At 53.0% G+C, this 18,403-nt stretch overlaps 1 protein-coding gene across 1 annotated transcript in view; it reads right to left on the bottom strand.

Annotated features, from left to right (window-relative positions):
• Positions 1 to 1,123, bottom strand: part of FUBP3 (far upstream element binding protein 3) — a 70,272-nt gene extending 69,149 nt beyond the window's left edge. The window contains exon 1 of the mRNA XM_044992730.1: positions 1,015 to 1,123. The gene's annotated coding sequence lies outside the window, so the exon portion shown is untranslated. The remainder of the gene's footprint in view (positions 1 to 1,014) is intronic.
• Between the last annotated feature and the right edge of the window lie 17,280 nt (positions 1,124 to 18,403).

Raw genomic sequence — 18,403 nt, 5'->3', positions numbered from 1 at the left:
AATGTAAGAGGGCTCCAAGCTAGGCTACAGCAGCAGACACATGCCAGAATTACAAACTCAAACTGCCCCCCTGGCTTCCTTAAGAGAGTACCACACCTGGGGGTGGGGTGGGGTTAAACCCCTCTCCTCGCCACCTTTATGTGACATTAAAACACCTTCCCAGGGCAGGTGAGCTCCAAGCCAGGTGTGTATTCCACCAGCGGAGATGCTCCCTCCCAGGGGATTTCTGGGCTGCATTCCCATCTGCTGAGCAGTAGCCAGTTGACTGAGGCTTGAGTGCTGCAGTGCCTGGCAGCTTAGCTCAGCAGCTTTCACATTGGCCCCACCAGCTTGAGTTTTTATTTGTCTTTGCAGAACCGTGGTGCATTTTGCTCTGACATTAAGAAGTCGGGCTGGGCTGTTAGCGTTTCTCCTTTTGAAAGGGTCCACGGGTTTCTTTCTTCCACAAAGCCCAGGACTGCCTTGACTGCATGTGACTCCAGTCTCTCGCCCCCTAGTGGCACCGTTTGTGTTTGGAAAACAGCCAGAGCGCTCAGCTGAGGGTTTTTGCCATGGTCTGGAGAGACTCCCTCAACTACAATGAATCCCAATGAGGGGACAAAATTCTCTCCTGGGAATAAAGTAATCAGTGCCCCCCACATGCATGTTTTTCGGCTTACAATGAACCCATCCGTGAGATTTGCTGCCAGATTAACAGCCCTGGAAGCTGAAATCCTCTCCTTAGCCACAGAACAGGTAGAGCATGAGCAGCAGTAACAGCACAGACCTTCCCCCGGCCAACATGCCTCAACCCTGACTGTGACGTTTGGAAGGGCCACCTCTGTGGGCGAGAGAGGAGCCCAGCTGGTTCAGCCCTTGACTCTCCACTGAGTCTGCCCAAGGGACACAGCGGGGATGGGGCTTGGGGTTCTGTAGATTGGACAGTTGTCCATTAGAAACAGGTCTGACACCAACCAACTCACTTCAAACACAGGGCACCAAACAACCCAACAGCTGATAACATCTGTCTCTCACCTGCACGTCATCCACACCTGTGACGCAAGACTGGGCCTGACTCTCCTCTCCCACACACCCGTTTTACAGCAGTGACTTCCTCTTGATTTACAGCAACAGAAGAGGAAAGATTTCCTTTCCACCTACCACCTGAACCAACCAGCACCCCATCACCATCTCATTATACCTAGGCGATGCACTCATAATGTGCCTATCACCATGGTATCTAGGTGTCGTCCACACAGATTAAAAAACCACCATCTGAGAGGCCGAGACAAGCCATCCTTTTGCTGAATTTGTGGGGTTAGTTGCTCTATTTCTTGGGGAAGGTGCTCACGGTTATTGAAGAGAGGCTTGAGTGAAGCTATCTGACCATCTATGGATAAAGCACCTTGGGCTCATCTTGATCTCCAGTGGCAAGGAGTTCCACAGTCCAGGGCATGCCACTAGCTCCCAGAACATTACTGTCCCTGTTGATCATGGCTACAGAGGCAGATCTTGGAGAGACACATGGCCCTTGAGCACCCGGACCTTGACCTGTGTGTTAGCCGATGGGGAGGCAGTGTAGAAAGCAGGGTACCAGTGGGGCATGCCCCTGTTTGTCCTTATTGCCTCGTGGGTGGGCTGTTGCATAATGGTTCAGCTGGAGCTTCCAGATGGCTTTCACCTCCATCCCCAGGTAGAACAGGCTATGGTAGCCTAGCCTGGGGATCGTGAACGCATTGATCACCTCGCTGATGAGAAAGGAGTTGAAGACAGCAGCATTTCTAGCTGATGCTGCTTGTGGGGAGCTGTGGAACAGCGACGAGTCCAGGAGGCCCCAGAGGCCATTTGCTGCCTTCAGAAGTGAAGGGCAGATGGCGGCAATGGACGAGGAGAGGCCAGCATTCCTTCCATGACCTTGAGGCGCTTTCCCCTTCGTAGCTTAAGCTCGCTTTAGCTGGAGCCAGCTGCTTTCCACCCAGGGGCTGGTCTCGTCCCCCAGGCACCATGACATCAGAGAGGTGTAACAGTCTGGGGTTAAAGGTCACCTGCAGAGATCTGTGCTTGTGACCTGGCCACTCCTGGGCTCAGGACAAACCATTACTAAGACCTGGGTCAGGTGTAACAAAACAAAAGGGGTTTATTTGGCTGCCGCAGTCTTTCCTGCTGCAACGAGCAAGGCACTGGCAGCAAACAACCATCCCGTGACAGGCCTTGCTGCAGGCAGGAGTTGACAGGCAGCCATCTCCCAGGGACATCCCAGGTAGAACCCCGGGTGGGACCTGCCTTCCTTGAGCAAGGCTCTGGTAGGTAGCAATGTCTCAGCAATGTCTTTGTCTCAGAGCCAGAGCTGGAGATGAGCTCACCTTCCTGGTCTGCTCCCAGCTGAGCTGGGCTCTCCCCTTGTAACACTCCCCTCCAAGCCTGTCACCTACCACAGGTATCAGGGGCCGCCATGCCTGAGCCCAGAGCAGCCCATTAACCCTTCCCTGGCCACTGCGTAGGCCCCGTCTCAGTGCCCCTTTAAACACAGAAAAGTGTTCTTAGCAGTATCAAGTCTCGTATCGTGCTGGAGACCTGGGGTGACATCCTGGAGCCGGTGAAGTCAATGGCAAAGCTCCTGCTGATGTCCGTGAAACCCGGATTTCAGCCTTGAAGAGGGTCAGTCCATCTCTGCAGAGGTACAGGGGCCTTGAGTCTTAACAGAGAGAGCTTATCTCCCAACTGTCCATCGGGTGTTTTAGTAAAAAAGCCACAAACGTTATGGAAGCCGTCTGGATAAAAATCCCCACCCCTCACAATTCATTAGGCTCCACTGCCTGGGTGCTTGTGATGTCACAGTCCTCCCAGATCTCCTGTTGTCCACGGAGTCTTCCTGGAAAACAAGGTGGGCCAGTCCTGAACAAAAAGCAAGCACAGAAGATACTACAAACAAACATACATTTTCAGGGCGCAAAGAAGCAAAAGCACAGGCCATGAAGCTAAATGCCAGGTCACAGGGTGAGTCAATGGCATAGCTGGGTTTAGAACCTTCATCTCCACCGCACATCCTTCCATGTCGGCATCTTCATGGGCTGAGATAAGGGTCCAATTCTGCAAGCCGCTGAGTACCCTCAGCTCCCATTTCCTCCTGCTCGGAGCTGAGGGCTCTTAGAACCTGCCAGCTCCATGCAGGATCGGGCCTCCCAAAAGCAGCCCAAGAAAGAGAGCACTGGAGTGGGTAGGTACGCAGCACAATTAGCCAACAAGTGGCTGTTTTGTGTAGGATTGTTGCTGATGTGTGTTAAGTGGCTTTTTGAGAGGAAAATGTTAGGCACTAGAGAGATTGACAGACAAAGAAGGGAAATGCATTAGGTTTTATTGGTCTGTTTTGAACACATCTGACATCACGCTATTGAGCAAGTTCTGCTCGGCTTTTGGGAAAATGAAAAAAAAAAGAGCTGGAAGAGGAGGGGGAAGAAGAGAGAGAGAGAATAATTCAGACAGGCAAGTGGTAGCATAATGGCAGGATACTTTGGAGCAAACTGTGGCAACCAGATGGGACCTGAACGCCAATAAGATATAACAGAATTAGCAAACTTGGGCATTGTTCCCCGTCGAATGTGTGCCACGCTCCCTTTGAGAGCTGCCTCGCTGGGGGAGAATACAATCGCTTTCAGTCGGTAAGCCGGCCAAGGACAAAAATCACTGGTAAATAGCAAGAAAGACTGAAAAGCAGAAGGCAGAGTTGCTGGTAGAGCCTTCAGCTAGTTTCTACCCACATGGCCAGTCACAGGTTGGCTCACAGAGTGGGCGAAAAACCCCAAAGCCTGACCTCCTGACCACCCGTAACCCACTTCGCCTGACCCCCAGCACCCTCCCACCTTTGCTGACATTACATGGGAACAGTTGCGCCTGTTGCTTTCTCCACTGCAACCCAGTCAGCTGCTTTGGTCAGATCTTCCAACCAGTCAGAGGCATCCCAAAATGCACTGGACTCCTCTGGGCCCAGATGCTGCCAGACTAGCTGGAAAGGATTTAGCAAAGGTTGGGGACCTCTTGGGGGAAGAAACAGGACTGAAGGAACGTTACTTACTCAAAGCGCAGTAGGTCAATGGAAAGATTAGCACTGACTTCCCGTTGGCTGAGTCAGGCCCCCACATTTCCAGACCCAACATCACTGGCCAGGGTAGAAATACTGGCGGAGGGTGGGGTGAGGGCAGGACCATAATCAAGGTTGATTTCTGCCTTCTCCCTCACCAGTCCTGAACCCTGGCAAGACAAGTCAATCAGCCTCTTCCCTAAGCCGTCCCCTCACACTTTCCCATAGCCAAGTGAGAGGAGCATGATCAGCAAGGAGACAGGCGGGAGTCCTCCAGACAGAGCTTTCCTGGGCCAACTAGTCTGAGGATGGCAGAGAGCTACTGTAATATTCCCGCCCAGCCATATTGTCAAAGCCATTGGCCGCCTGCCCTCTTCCCCGGTGCCTTTCTGAACTATGGGCAGAGTGCATTTTAAGGCTAGCGAAGGCTTGGTGCGGCACAGAAACAGGAATTGGGAGAAGGCACTACGGTGACGGAGGAGAGAAATCCAGCTGCCGTGGCCCGGGATGTGAGAGGAGAATTGGTGAACTGGGGCCCTCATCCAGCTCAGGACTGGGGCCAGCTGGTGCCATGGTTATATTTGGTCCTGGTGGCATGTCAGCTCCGTTCCATAGCACGGGCAGGACTCTTCGGACGTTACCATTGTTCTGCATCGTGTTATGGGCAGCTTCCCATCAGCCCCCAGTTTACAGCACTGCCGATCACCATTATAGAGCGCTCTGTGTTATAGCCTCCATAGTGCGCTGTATTGGCAGGTAGCCCACTGACCCGGCCCTCTGGCAGGAAGGCAGCTGGCCTGGATTACTGCAGTCTGACAAAGCCTGGCATGACGGGGTGGGTCAGATCTGTACATTAGATTGCCTAGCCTGTGTGTGCCCGGTGCCCAGCACAAGGTGGCCCCAATCCCAGCAGAGGCACCAGGCACCACCACTAAATAATCATCACCTGAATGGGTTGAGTGGAGGACGTCCCTGGCAGTATTAACACTTCACAAAATAAAGCAGGATTCAAAACATGAGGGTTCTTGTGGGTACATAACCCCTCCCCGTCAGCTGTGTCCAGATGACAGCGAGATGCACAGCTGGCCCGAGTGAAGGAGAGAGAAGTGAAGTCATTTCATGTCCTCCAGCATCCACACCCCAATACCAAGGGAGTTCTTCCACCCCCGTCTCTTCAGTCCCTTACCCATCCCACCGTTCGATCCTGGCATAAAACGATGCGCCTGAAGCTGCACTTAGGGCCTTTGGTCTATTGATTCCCCACTCTGCGAGCACTAAAACGGCCCGGCTGGCCAGGACAGGGCATTACAGCTTCCTCCCTATTTAACACACACGGCAGAGGAATTGCCACTTTCATTAAACAACGGTTAACACAGTGGGGAGGGTTCTTTTCCCCCCTTCCTTCGGCTCAGGGCCCGACTCACTCAGTCACATTATGGCCAAGCACCACAGAGGAAACTAAGGCCGGAAATGTCTTACCGCAGCTCTTTGCGCAGTGAATGAAAGCGAGGTGAAAGCCTCCCGGTGGCTCAGCCAGTTGGGAGGGGCATTTGGGTCCCTGGTCACACCAACATACAGACCGTCACTCCCGCGAGTAATCCTGTTCAAGTCACTTACGCAAGTGAAGTCCTGGGCACAGGCGCTCGCAGGATTGGGACCACGGAAGGGTCCCCATATTGGCTGCAGGGGATGTGGGGGAGGGGAAGGACTTACCTGGGGTGTGTGTGTGTGGGGGGGGGGCAGTGCGGAATAGATTTTAAAAATAGGAACACCAGCACGTTAACTCTTCCAGGACCAGATCAAAAGGTTTGGGGGGTTTGTGGAGTTTTTTTTTTTTTTTTGCAGGAGTCCAAAAGCCGCTATAAAAAGCATATGGCAAGGAAATAAACCAGGGTAGTGGATGCAGGGCCGGCTCCAGACCCCATTGCGCCAAGCGCGCGCTTGGGGCGGCGTTTTGCCGGCAGGGCGGCAGGCGACTCCGGCGGACCTTCCGCAGTCATGCCTGCGGGAGGTCCACCGGAGCCGCAGGACCAGCGGACCTCCCGCAGGCATGACTGCAGAAGGTCTGCCGGAGCCGCCTGCCGCCCTCCCAGCGCACCCTCCGCAGGCGCGTCTGCAAGAGGTCCCCCGGAGCCGTGGGACCGGCAGCGCGCCCCCTGCTGCATGCTGCCCTGCTTGGGGCGGCCAAATTCCTAGAGCCGCCCCTGAGTCGATGGCCGAACCAAGGAGAGAGCGGGGCAGCGACTTTTTAACCCGTAAAGGGATACTGCACCCCCATGCTGCACACAGAGGGCAGCCAGCCCGGCTGCTGTGCCCTAACGGCCCGGCTGGTGGGCCCTGATGCCTGATGCGCTCCAGCAATAACACAGGGGACCCCCTACCACTGCTGTGCCATGTGGCACTTGCATTCCCCAGCTTGGGTAGAACAGACACGGCGGAGAAAGAATAAGGAGGGGCCAGCCCCTTAAACAGAGCCATGCAAACCTGTCCGTGACGGGACAGGGCTGCAGTGGCTGCTTCAAAGCCCTGAGCTACTTGGCTTCCAGCATAGCCATCCTCAACCATTTAAAAAATCATGTCTCAGGCCCCCCAAAACATGGCTTAAAAATCATGACATTAAAAACAATGGCATGTTCTTTTTCTTCACAGCTTGGTTTCTGGGCCTTTAGGCCTCATGCGGCTCTTGTTTTTTCAGCTTCTCTCTGCAGCCGGGAGGACAAGACGTTGGCTTTTTCAAAAACGAAACCTGAGATTCTTACATAGTCACATGCCTCCAGGAACTGGGGCTTTAAGAGACTCACCTAATACGGTGACACTCTGGGGGACGCGGGAAATCTCAAGAGTTGGCCACGCTACATTCAGCTGAGAAATTCATCTGCCCACAGGGGCTAATCCGTGCAGTATGCAAAGGACTCTTCAGCTGGCGTTGGCTCCATTCTGGTGCTTAGCTGGAGAAAGCTCTCTAGAACTGAACAGCGATTCCTAGACTTTAAGGCTGGAAGGGACCATTACAATTATCTAGGCTGATCTCCTGGATAATCCCGGTCAGAGAATTCCATTCAGTAATTCCTCCATTGAGCCCAACAACCAACAGAATTTGAAAGAATTGGCATGTCAGAAGCAGCTCTTCGAGGCAAGGATGCTTTTTGTTATATCTTAGAGCCTAAAGGCCCCATTGTGCCTGCACTGTACAATCATGAGACTAATAATGGATTTTGTTATTTATTGGAGTAGGGTCTAGGAGGCCCACCTCTGGACTAGAGCCCCATTGTGCTAAATGCTGGACAAACACAGACATAATAATAGTCGTCATCATCATTAGGTGGTATGAAGCTTCTCTAAAAACCTAAGGAATTTAATAGAGATTTGAGATTCTTCCTGTCCAGGCTTTTGAATCAGCCTACAGCATTCTGGGGAAGGGACAGAAGCAGGGTTTAAATTTAGCCAGAGCTGCCCAGAGCAGAGCTAGCCTCTGGTAAATATTTCAAACTCATGGGGCTGAAGTCCCAGTGTCCCCCGCAGGGCTGAAGTCCTGTTGCCCGGCTCCTCCCATGGGGGACTCTGGAAAATACTTTATGAGAATTTAAACCCTGGACAGAAATCTCTATTAAATTCTGTGGGATGATCCAAAGAACCTGCAGAAAGGATTCTGTGTTCTATTAAATTCTAGAAGACGTTTCCATAAAGGACCAGGACTTTTGGGTTTTGTGATGGGGAAGCACTCGGCTGCATATGCCCGGGGTCCGTACCCGAGGCAGACATCAGTCTGTTTACTCCAAAGGCTGACTGGAAAGCCCACTGTAGACCAGCCCCAGGTGGCAAATAAGCGTCATGAAAGTACTTAGACTTTCAGAGAGAGGGAGCGTAGCCGACACACAGCATCTTGGCATCTCAGGCAGGCTCAGCTCGGCCAAGCTTTGTCTACAGCAGACAGTCGAGCTCTGAAGCCTACAGAGCTCGAGGACTTTCCCGGCCCAGAACCTGAAGGCCTGCATGCTCCAGACTCCTACAAAAGCTTGCAGACCTTGTCAGGGCCTCTCCACCCCCCCACCATAGCCTCCCATTGCAGAGCCCTGCAGAGAAAAGAGGTCTAAACCAAGCGCACACGCACACAAAACCAATCAGGAAGTTTATGGTTCCGTCTTGCAAACAGGCAGAGGTCAGGGTGGGATTTCTGAGAGCCCCTCAACCTCCCCTCATGCCGCTTATTTTTTTATGGAAATATTGATTGAGATAAACCAGGGAGCCGCATTACATCTCCTGCCGAGGTCAGGAGTTCAGCAGCACAGCTGCCAGCTCGCCCAGCGGCCACGATTTAGACCTTCTCAACGCTGGCCAGCAGAAGTTATATTTGGTGGCGGTTTTCCCTTCGCCGTCGCCCCCCCGCCCCTGGAGAGCTCAGGATGGGGAATAGAAGGCGGAGGGGGCTTGTGAAGCTGGATACAACTCCTAGGGGCTGAGGCCAAAGTGCTTTCGCCAAGGGGAGCTAATAACAAATCGATGAGGGGCTACCGTGACACGCTGACCCTGCTGCTAAAACACGGTTTTAACGTGTGACAGTAAATCTGTGTTGTGGTCCCTCTGCGGGGGACGGGCCAGCAGTGGGGCTGGGGGTTGGGGGGAGGAAGGAAGCTGTGCTAGTACATGGGGGAGAGGCAGATGGTGTCGGGGCCGGGGGAGGGGAGACCTGGGACATTGACATTTCGGCTTGATTCATAAAAAATAAGAAACGCTCTTAACTAAACACAGTCAGCAGTGAGCCCCGCTCAGGGGAGCGAGGCGAGGCCGGAGGGCTCCGGCAGGCGTGTGCGGACAGCAGGACTCCAGGCTGGCGAGACCGCTGGAGTAGACAGTCTTCTCAGAGCAGGGGTTCTCAAACTGGGGGTCAGGACCCCTCAGGGGGTCACGAGGTCATTACATGGGAGGTTGTGAGCTGTCAGCCTCCACCCCAAACCCCGCTTGCCTCCAGCATTTATAATGGGGTTAAATATATTAAACAGTGTGTTTAATTTATTGAAGGGGGGGATCACACTCAAAGGCTTGCAGTGTGAAAGGGGTTGCCAGTAAAAAGGGTTTGAGAGCCACTATCTTAGAGGAACGTTGCTGGGCGGGGGGAGGAGGAGATTACCTGGCCTAGGTAGCTCCCTGCTGGGAGGGAGCCCCTACTGCAGACTGGGCCCTGTTACTCGCAATGGTGTCAAGGCACGGCCTTAGCTAACATTAGCAGGTGCAAGCCATCATGTGAGGGGCTCTCCAACCCCACTGCTTGGAGAAAGGACCATCCTTCCTTGCGTTCCAACCTCTCTCCACTAGGGCAGCTGCAGGGGAGTCTGAAACCCTGAGCAAGGAAGACGAGGAGGAGCGCATACAATTGCACCATGCAATTAGGCAGCCGCACATACCTAAATCCACTAAGGGTCTTCTCTGGGGAGGCTGGGATTTCCCCTTCTCAGTCTCTGGGAATGGAGTCCAAGCCCTCTGGAGGACACGCCAGCGCCTTAAAGTTGGGAAAACAAGCAACAGTCCCACAGTGTCCTTCAAACTTTCCTCGAGTCTTTGCAGTATCAGCCTGCGGTGTGCATAGCTAGCAGCAATTCTAGGCCTCGTCTCCGGGGTGGGGGAAGGGGACCTGCAGCCTCAATCTAACACAATGGGCAATACCCCTAAAACACTCTCTCTCCAGCAACCCCTGCTAGGCCTTGCATTACTCCAACCCACTGCTGAGCGTGGGGCCCACTCCTCTCCTATTTATACACTCCTCCTTCTTCCCTGGAGTTCCCATTGGTTGCACCCTTGGAGAGTGAGTCTGGGTGTGTCCCACCCAGGTAGCTCCAAACAGCTAACGAGCCCACCCAGTTTCTGGAAGCTGGATGATTCTGGCCTATCTGGCAAAGTCATCCCAGCTGGCTCAGGTGCATCTGCAGGTACTCAGACTCCCCCCAAAACAAAAGCAAGAATGTGTAGCCTGCTGTCACTTCCCTTATTTGCACCACTAAATGCTGCAGTGCAAGGACATGGGCTCCACATCCATCAGCTGCTGCCCGGGTAACACACAACCAGCTGCACTGGTAAAGCATAGGGACAGACCTGCTGAGCCAGGGGCGTGGGGCGGATGATGCAGCAGGGCAGGGGTTCTCCTACTCTAATTCATTGTAAGACAAAGAGGGAATGTGTCAAACGTGCCCAATGACTTAGGAGCCTCGGCCCCATTGACTTTCAGGGAGGAGACTTAGACGTCTAACTGCCTACGGCGCTTTTGAAAATAATAATACAGTACCTAGCTCTTCTGTGGCACTTTTCATCAGTAGATCTCAAAGCACTTCACGGCCATGACTGTATTTACCCTCAGAACATCCCTGGGAGGCAGAGCAGTGCTGTTATCCCCAGTGCACAGCTGGGAAACTGAGGCACAGCGAGAGAGACTCAGTGACGTGCCCAAGCTCAGACAGAAAGCCTGTTGTGAATTGAATACAGGTCTCCCAAGTCCTAGGCTAGCTCCACACACTGCCCCCAACTCCTTTAGGTGCGTTTACAAATGTGAAAAAGCCTCATCTCTCTAAATGCCCTCGAAGCCACTGGTGCTCGGGTCTCAGAGTGCTTCATTCTGCAACTCAGCAGCCAAGCCGGGCTCCTGAGGCCCTCCCCCCATGAACCATTCAGGACGTGGGACCCCTCTGGAGAGCGTTTAGGAAAGCACCTGGACACTAAGCAGCATGAATGCCATGGCCTTGGCCTCACTGGACACAAAACAAACACGCAGAATAGCCAGAGACAGGTTCACTTTATTTTAGTGGTGGTGAAGTAAAAAAACCCAAAAACCTGCCCCCCCGCCAGAGCAATCAAGGGCATTACAGATGCCAGGGCTTTTGCCCCAGAGGAGGGGCACTACCCCTTGTATTCAAGCCACAGCCCCGCTCAGGTAATTACATTCACCTTGAAGATTCAGCTGGGCACGATCTGCTTCTTCATGTCCATGGAGCAGGTGTGTGGCTGCGCAATGTTACACGCCTGCTGCCTTAGCTGGGGCTGCATCCGAGGGAGGGGGAAGCTAGTGGGGTAGTTGATGGTAAAGTCGGATAAGCCCCCTTCGCATCTGGGGACTAGGGAGTTTAGGTTAGGTTATCAGTTACTGGGAGTGGACTACATCCACCCTGATCGAATTGGCCCTGTCAACACTGGTTCTCCACTGGTGAGGTAACTCCCTTCTCTTCGTGTGTCAGTATATAATGCCTGCATCTGTAATTTTCACCCCATGCATCTGAAGCAGTGGGGTTTTTTACCCACGAAAGCTTATGCCCAAAGAAATCTGTTAATCTTTAAGGTGCCACCAGCCTCCCTGTTGTTTTTGTGGATACAGACTAAGACGGATAACCCCTGATACTTGATAGGTTAGGTTAGTTCACCCACTTCTTTTTTTACCACCATGTCCCGGGTGAAGCTCTGGCTCGTTCTCGTTCGCAGTCGCCGTCATGCAGCTTGCAGAGTGCGTTTGGAGCTTTGGGCGGAAGGTGCTATAATTAGGGATGTTGGCCATTTAATTGCGCACACGCCACAACTACATTGCGAGCTGTCCTGGTCCCGCTTTCATCACCCGCCTCCCGCCCCACTGAAGTGACCTGTAAAGAAGAGTTCCCCATAATCACGTGGGTTGGAGCCAGAAGGGCGGGGGGAAAAGAGTGCCAGGTGAGAGCAACCCCGTGGAGGCAGCTCATGTGACCACAAAAGGTCACTGCTGCAACCTTCGCTTTGCCCTGAGAATCCGAGATGCAGAGAGGCTGGAGGCGCTGGGAACGGCAGGGGTCTGAAGCTCCAGTTACCAGAGGCCAACAAAACCTACCTGTCCCTTCTGCAGCCTCCCGCCAATAACCACGTCTCTCATTCACCCTGCTGGGGCGGGGGGGAGGGGCAGGCCAGAAGGACGCCCTCACAAAGCACCAGTAGGTCACTGACCACTGCTATTGAGTGACCAGATGGACTTTCCCGCTCTGCAGTTCCAGCCTCCTGTGTAGGCCTCTTGTTTCTTTCTTCGCTGCGGCTGAGCTTTGACTGTCTGTCCCCTCGGGGCAGCCTTTTGTAATGGGGGTGCATATCTGCCCTGGTGTCTTTCTGATCCCAGGCAGCCTTCTCCCTCTACCGCCCATGGCAGCGCGTCCCAGGAACGAGCATAATGGGCTCTTTCAGGCCTCCCAGCCCCAGCTTTGGGAAACTCCCAGGCAGAAGCAAGAGGGATCCTTGTTAAATGTTTAGACAAAGGCACCTTGTTAAGGGGTTTACAAAGACGCCCATCGCCTGCGAAGCCGTTGGCTAAATGCACCCAACCCCACCGGGGAATTTCGCTCTCGTGGAAATGTAGAAACACACTTCACCACCATGCCGGGCTGCGAGTCCGTGAACTGGGCGCAAGGCTCAGGGGCATCTCGTGGCCTCCTGTTAACCGTCCGGGGCCACATTCCTCAGTGCAGCTGCAACCACTGTGCAGTAGCCAGAAGGTAACATTTCAAAAGCACGTAGGTGCCTCAGTCCCCTTTTCAAAAGTGGCTCCTGAAAGTCAATGGGATTTAGGCACCTAAGTTCTAAGTTACTTTAAAAAATAGGACTTGGATCCTAAGTCCCTTAGGTACTTTTGAAATGTTTACCAAAAACTATTGGTTGCTATTATTCTGATCTGTATTCCCGTAGTCCCCGTCCCACCGCTGGAGCTCACTGTTCTAGGCACTGTGGGAACACCTACAATGACATGGGTTTAATTATAATCTAGTCGAGATTACATGGATGTTGCCTAACTTCTGTCAGTTCTGCAGTAGGTGGTAATAATTAACTAACAATTCTACTTAGCAGCACTCACGCAGGCTTTTTCAACCCATGACCTCAAAGCACTTTAGCAAGGCAGGGAAGAATCACCGTCCCCCTTTTACAGCTGGGGAAACCGAGGCACAGGGCAGGAACGTGACATGGCCATGGTTACACAAGGGCGTCACAAGCAGAGCCCAACCCTCCTGACTCCTAGGTCTGCGCTCTTACCACTTGACTACACAGCTCTAGCTGGGCCAAAATGTTACTCCGCCAAAACGCTCGATCATGGAGCACAAGAACTCCTAGAAGGCTCTTATGGTCCCGTGTGTCACTTGCTTACACAGTAAAAAACAAAGCAGGCTGCCCACTGCCCAGGAGCGCTAACACCGTGCTTCTGCTCACCAGCAGGGGCACAGCAGGACCCTCTGCAGATGACAGGCTCCTGGTCAGTCAACTGCTGAGGAGGAGGGTGCCGAGAAGCCGTGTCAGCTCAGGAGCACGGTAGCAACTCCATGCTCCTCCCGATGCCAGGAGCCGGTGTAGCCCCCGGGGCAGCAGTTTAGTGGGAGTGGTAGTCACAGTCTGCCACTGGACAAGGTGCACCTAGACTGGCCAGACAAAAAAAATCATCCTCATGCTTTAGCTCTGAGTTTGAATTAACCTATAACCAATGGGGAGTGGCAACGCCAGCTGTTCGGCTGCTCCACGGCCAGTGCTGGTCCTTAATCACGAGTGTCGTTGGGGTGCCATCACCTTCCTCGTTACCCAGGGGTGGACGCTCAGGCCTCTGCTGTGGCTGATGGGCTGTTCAGCAAAGCCCCACTGCTGCTACGGAGGCTGCACCGTGATGCTCTGGGGCATTGGATCAGCTGCGCCTGCGTGGATCGTCCACCTGGGAACTGGGCCTTGTTCAGTTACTGGCTGTGCAGGGCCCACAGATTGGTTGCTTTCTCTCGGATGGTAGCTTCTCCTTCCTGTTAGTGGGGCAGCACCCCCCATAGCAGAATAGCACCACCCCATAGCCGCAGGCCGTGGCTTGGAGATGGCCCTGCATATCTGACAAGGGCTGTGCATGTTCATTCTGCACGGGCTGGAAGGAATCAGCAATAAATTGGGCGGCTGCAGCTTTAAAGAAAAATGTCTGTTCTTCTGTGCGCTGCAAGGCCCTGGGGCAGCCGGGAGGGAGAATGCTGGAGGACACCTGCAGAGATCCTGTACAGCTGGGGAAGATTAGCCTTTTCCACTAGACAAGGCCCATTACCATGTTCCAATATACTATCACTTCCGCTAGGAGAGCCTGCAGATGAGATATCGATTGAGGTGACCCCTTCTCTCTAGCCTGAGACGCGTGCAGATCAGCCTAGCCAGCCTGGGGTTAGAGCCAACAGGAAGGCCGGTCAGCTGCCAATTACCCACAGCTCTTCGGGCTTCCGTGTGCTCTGCCAAAGCCCCCCTGCGTGTGCTGCTGCCACAGGACGGAGGGGGCTGGAGGAGCTGTAAGGAGCAAACCCTGGACTGGTGGGAGAGCGAGAACTGCCCCCTGGATTCAGAAGCTGGCCTCCACCGCCGATTCCAGGGACGTGGACGGACGGGAGACGGGTGAGTTAACCGGCTCCCTCTAAGTGGGGCAGGGTGCTGAAAAGAGCGAGGGTGTGGTAAAGGACGTCCAAATGTTCTCCAGCTGAGGCCAGCACTGGCCACGCAGCAGGGAGACAAAGGGAGCAGCTTTCCACTGCCGTGGTCTTTAACGCAGCACGGCCGGCCATGGACTTTGCAGATCTGCCCGGGCAAGGCTCAGTGGGACTGAAGACCTCCCAGTTCAAACTGGAGTATTGCACACTCAGCTCTGTGTTCCTCCCAGCCACACCGCTGCACTGGCCGGCCCTACGAGCCACATTTGGCCCCCTGACTGCACCGTGGCTTTCCCATAGTTCTGAGCTTGGAGGCTGCTGCGGGGAGGGAGGGACACCGCTAGCAGATGTTCTGCGCAAGGGGCCACCTTGAATGTTTGTGACCCGAACCGCCCTCAGCAACCCACCCGGCCTCCATTAAAGGTCTTTGTGGGGTCCAGCTCCATGGGAGCTCCCAGCCTGGGCTCCCGGGTAGGGTGAAGGGATGTCGTGATAGCACAGGAACAAAGCAAGACACAACGTTACGCACTCACCCAGCACCTTCCATCCACAAATCTCAACCCAGCCTAAATATCAAAATGTGCTTAAACAAAGGCCAGTGCAAACGTTAGGGCTCCCTAGGCACAGGTATCAAGTCACTGAGCAAGGAGATCGAGTCCTCCTCGATACAGGTCTGGTGAGATATTGGACTCAGTTCTTGGCTGGCTAAAATCAGAGAGATATTGGCAAAACGGGAGGGAGTTCAGAGCCAAGCACTAATGACCCCAGCAGCTGGAAGGATGGATTTTTGGAAGAAAGATAAAAGGAGCTAGATAGTATGTAGAGCCTGGCTAACCTGCTGTGACATGATGCCACATGATGTGCAGACGTACCAAGGATGCAAAAGAATTAGAGTGGTTCGAGGCATCATGGGCAGATTGTCAGGAGGAACGCCTCCCACCACAGAGACAGTGGTGTGATAGGAAACAGTGGAAGCTCCTTTGCTTGGGACTTGTAAACGCACCTGAACAAATCACGAGAAGACATGCTCTATAGGGCACAATACTGCCCTGGTTAGTGGGGAAGAAGGGTGGATCATCTCCTGGGTCCTTTCCATCTCTAGGTTCTACAGTTGTAAGAGAATTCTCCATGGAGAATTTTTTTTCCCCCTACAGGACTTGCAAAGGGCTCATGGGGCTAATGAGACTGACCTCCACTGTACCGTGCTTTGAGATCTAGTGATGAAAAGCACTAGACAAGAGCTGGGTATTGTTAGGTATTTGGATTCTCAGTCCCCCGCAAGCTCCATTTAAACAGCATGCACCTCACACCGCCCACTGGCTGGGAGCTGCAACAGGAGGCTGTCGCTGACAGAGACCTTCCGAAGGTGACAAAATGAATGCACCAGAACGTACGGTCGGCTTCCACAGCAAAGAAAACAGCCAAGACTTTGTCTGAACCAAGCTGGTTTCCCCTCCCACGAGTTGAGATCAAGATCTACAGCTGTTGTTTTACGCAACGTGCCCCATTCTCAATTTAAATTAACCCCGCCCTAGCGTCCCGGCATAACCCAGTCAGTACCCAAATTGCATGGAATAAATGCTGCTGCGGCACTATCTGAACACCACCAAAGCCATGGGCAGCACTATTGTGCTAGGGGTTTAGAGGCCTTGGATTTAAGTGCGTCTGAGACGATCACATAGGGATCTGACATCTGAGGGGAACAGGCCAGCATTTGCAATAGCAATGCTAATGAGGCTTTCTAGAGCTCTGCTCTCGCTGGAACTCGAATGCAATATGGGTCAGATTTTCCAAAGCACTCAGCATCCGGCAGCTGCCGTTGTGCTACTTATGGTCAGATTGCTCTAAAGAGATCAGCACCCAACGTCTAAAGTCTGGGGCTGCCTCTCGCTGTGTCCGTTACACCAGGAAATGACATCCTGGAATAGGACACATGGTGTTAAACACCACGTAGCGGTCTGGAGCAAGGAGGACCACCTTGTTTAGCGTCATGGTAGTGCAATGTGTTCTAATAGGGTGGCATTTCCCCACCATTGACAAGATCAGTCCATGGAGTCGTTTCGTGCTTTTTCAGATGATCCACTGGGTGTTGGCGATATTCCTGAACTGCAAAAGTTGAATCCATATTTTGCTCCAACAGCCAAATCAGGTTGTTTTCAGATTGTGTGTGGGTGTGTGTGTGCGCGGGGAGGGATTTTATTGTAAGGATACAAACCAGAGTAATAGGGTTGGACTGTCCCATTGTGCTTTGGCCACTCACAGCATCCCAAGTCTGTTTGGTAAAAACCTCTTAAGGGATCAGTGACCATTTCAAGAGAGGATAGTCCAAGGTTCATCCACCTGCGCAAACAACATTATACGGCATTGGAAAGCTGGTGGCTCCTGCTTTCCCACAATGCACAGCCATTTTTTCTAACGATGGTGGGTGATGAGGTATCAGACCGTGAAACTACATCTGTAGGAGTACACACGTGCATACTCTGCAGCATCTCCTGCTTGTAGCATGGCCTCCAAGCCTATGCCACGGGGAGCTAAGGGTGCTTAGCACTGGGCAGGATCAGCCCTTGCCCTCTTACTCTGACAGGAGCATCCAGCACAACAGGAGGTAGCACAGCTGAAAATAGGTGCCGGTGAGATTGCCGAGAGCTCTGAAGGAGCCCTCCTGAAAGGAATGGTCTCTAAGGAGGGATTTTGGAAAGAAGAGGGCTTGTTCCTGGCCATGGTAATTTTTTTCCCTTGCACATGGCATGGCATGGCAGGGGGATGGCGGGAGCATCCAGGGAGGAGTTTTGGAGGAGAGTCGTGCATACGGGTGCAGGGAGAGAGATCTGTCGGCAAGGCAGAGTGTAGAGTGGCAGAACACAAGGGAGCTCAGCCGAGCCGGGTGAACATCAGCAGTACGGTGACAAATCCGTAATCACCTAGCAATTTACTATGCCCCAGCCCCCAGAATGTCCTGGTGAGAGCTGGGCTGGAACCCAATTCATCCTGTTCCAAACACACAGTCCCTTCCCCCTGCACACCAAGAATTTCACAAGATTCAGCCAAGGACTGGGCATCTCTATGGAGCCTGAGACTAGCCTGAGTGAATGAAAGATTCTGGCAGGGATGGTAAACCTCCTGCAGCAGAGCTTAAGCCAGACTCTAACCATGAGAGCCCAAGATGAGCCCCAGTGTGGTGGCAGATTGGCCAACATCTGCTATTGGAGGGTTCAGACCTCTTCCTCTGAAGCATCTGGTCCTGGCCACTGTCAGAGACAGGACAGCGGATGAGCTGGACCTTGGATCTAATCCAGTCTTTGTTTCTATCGTGCGCTTCAAAGCAGGCTCGGTCAGGTTCACCTCTCTCCACAGCCCCTTCCAGTGAGCGGTGTCCACGCTCTGGCACAATGCTGCCATGTCAAGGCTGCACCCGGGAATGACTGTATCTCAACCACCCCCTGGCCCCAGGAAGATAAAACCTCCCTTTTAAATTGGAATTTAAATAAAAAATAATCATCCTAAGGAACAGAACATTCCTTCTGGGCTCAGATTGAGTAAAAAAAAAAAACCCCACAATTTTAATTAAACAAACCCTAATTCTGACCCTTTGGCACTCAAGAGGATAAGAGAGAAACAACGACATCCCCTTAATGACTTAAAAATCAAAAGCAGCGTAGCAAGGATGGGAGTTTTGCTTCCCCATCCTCGGTGGCCTTTTAGCATTCAGCCAAGGAAGAAGCAGGTAAGTGGATTGTTTGGGTAGACTCCCTCTCCCCCTTCCCACTCCAATAAAAAGGTACATACTGGGACAAAAACGCGTGTCCTTCAGAAGCACTTAATCCACTGCAAACCTCACAAAGACTGGCTCCAGAAACAGTTTGGCCATCTAAGTGCAGGAAGAACAAACAGCAACAATCAAATAATAAAACCCTACTCGGTG

This window comes from Mauremys mutica, chromosome 18, assembly GCF_020497125.1.
Source record: "Mauremys mutica isolate MM-2020 ecotype Southern chromosome 18, ASM2049712v1, whole genome shotgun sequence".
NCBI classification, from domain to species: Eukaryota; Metazoa; Chordata; order Testudines; family Geoemydidae; genus Mauremys; species Mauremys mutica.
The sequence above is the reverse complement of the archived record's forward strand: the minus strand, read 5'-3'. Positions and strand labels throughout refer to the sequence as shown.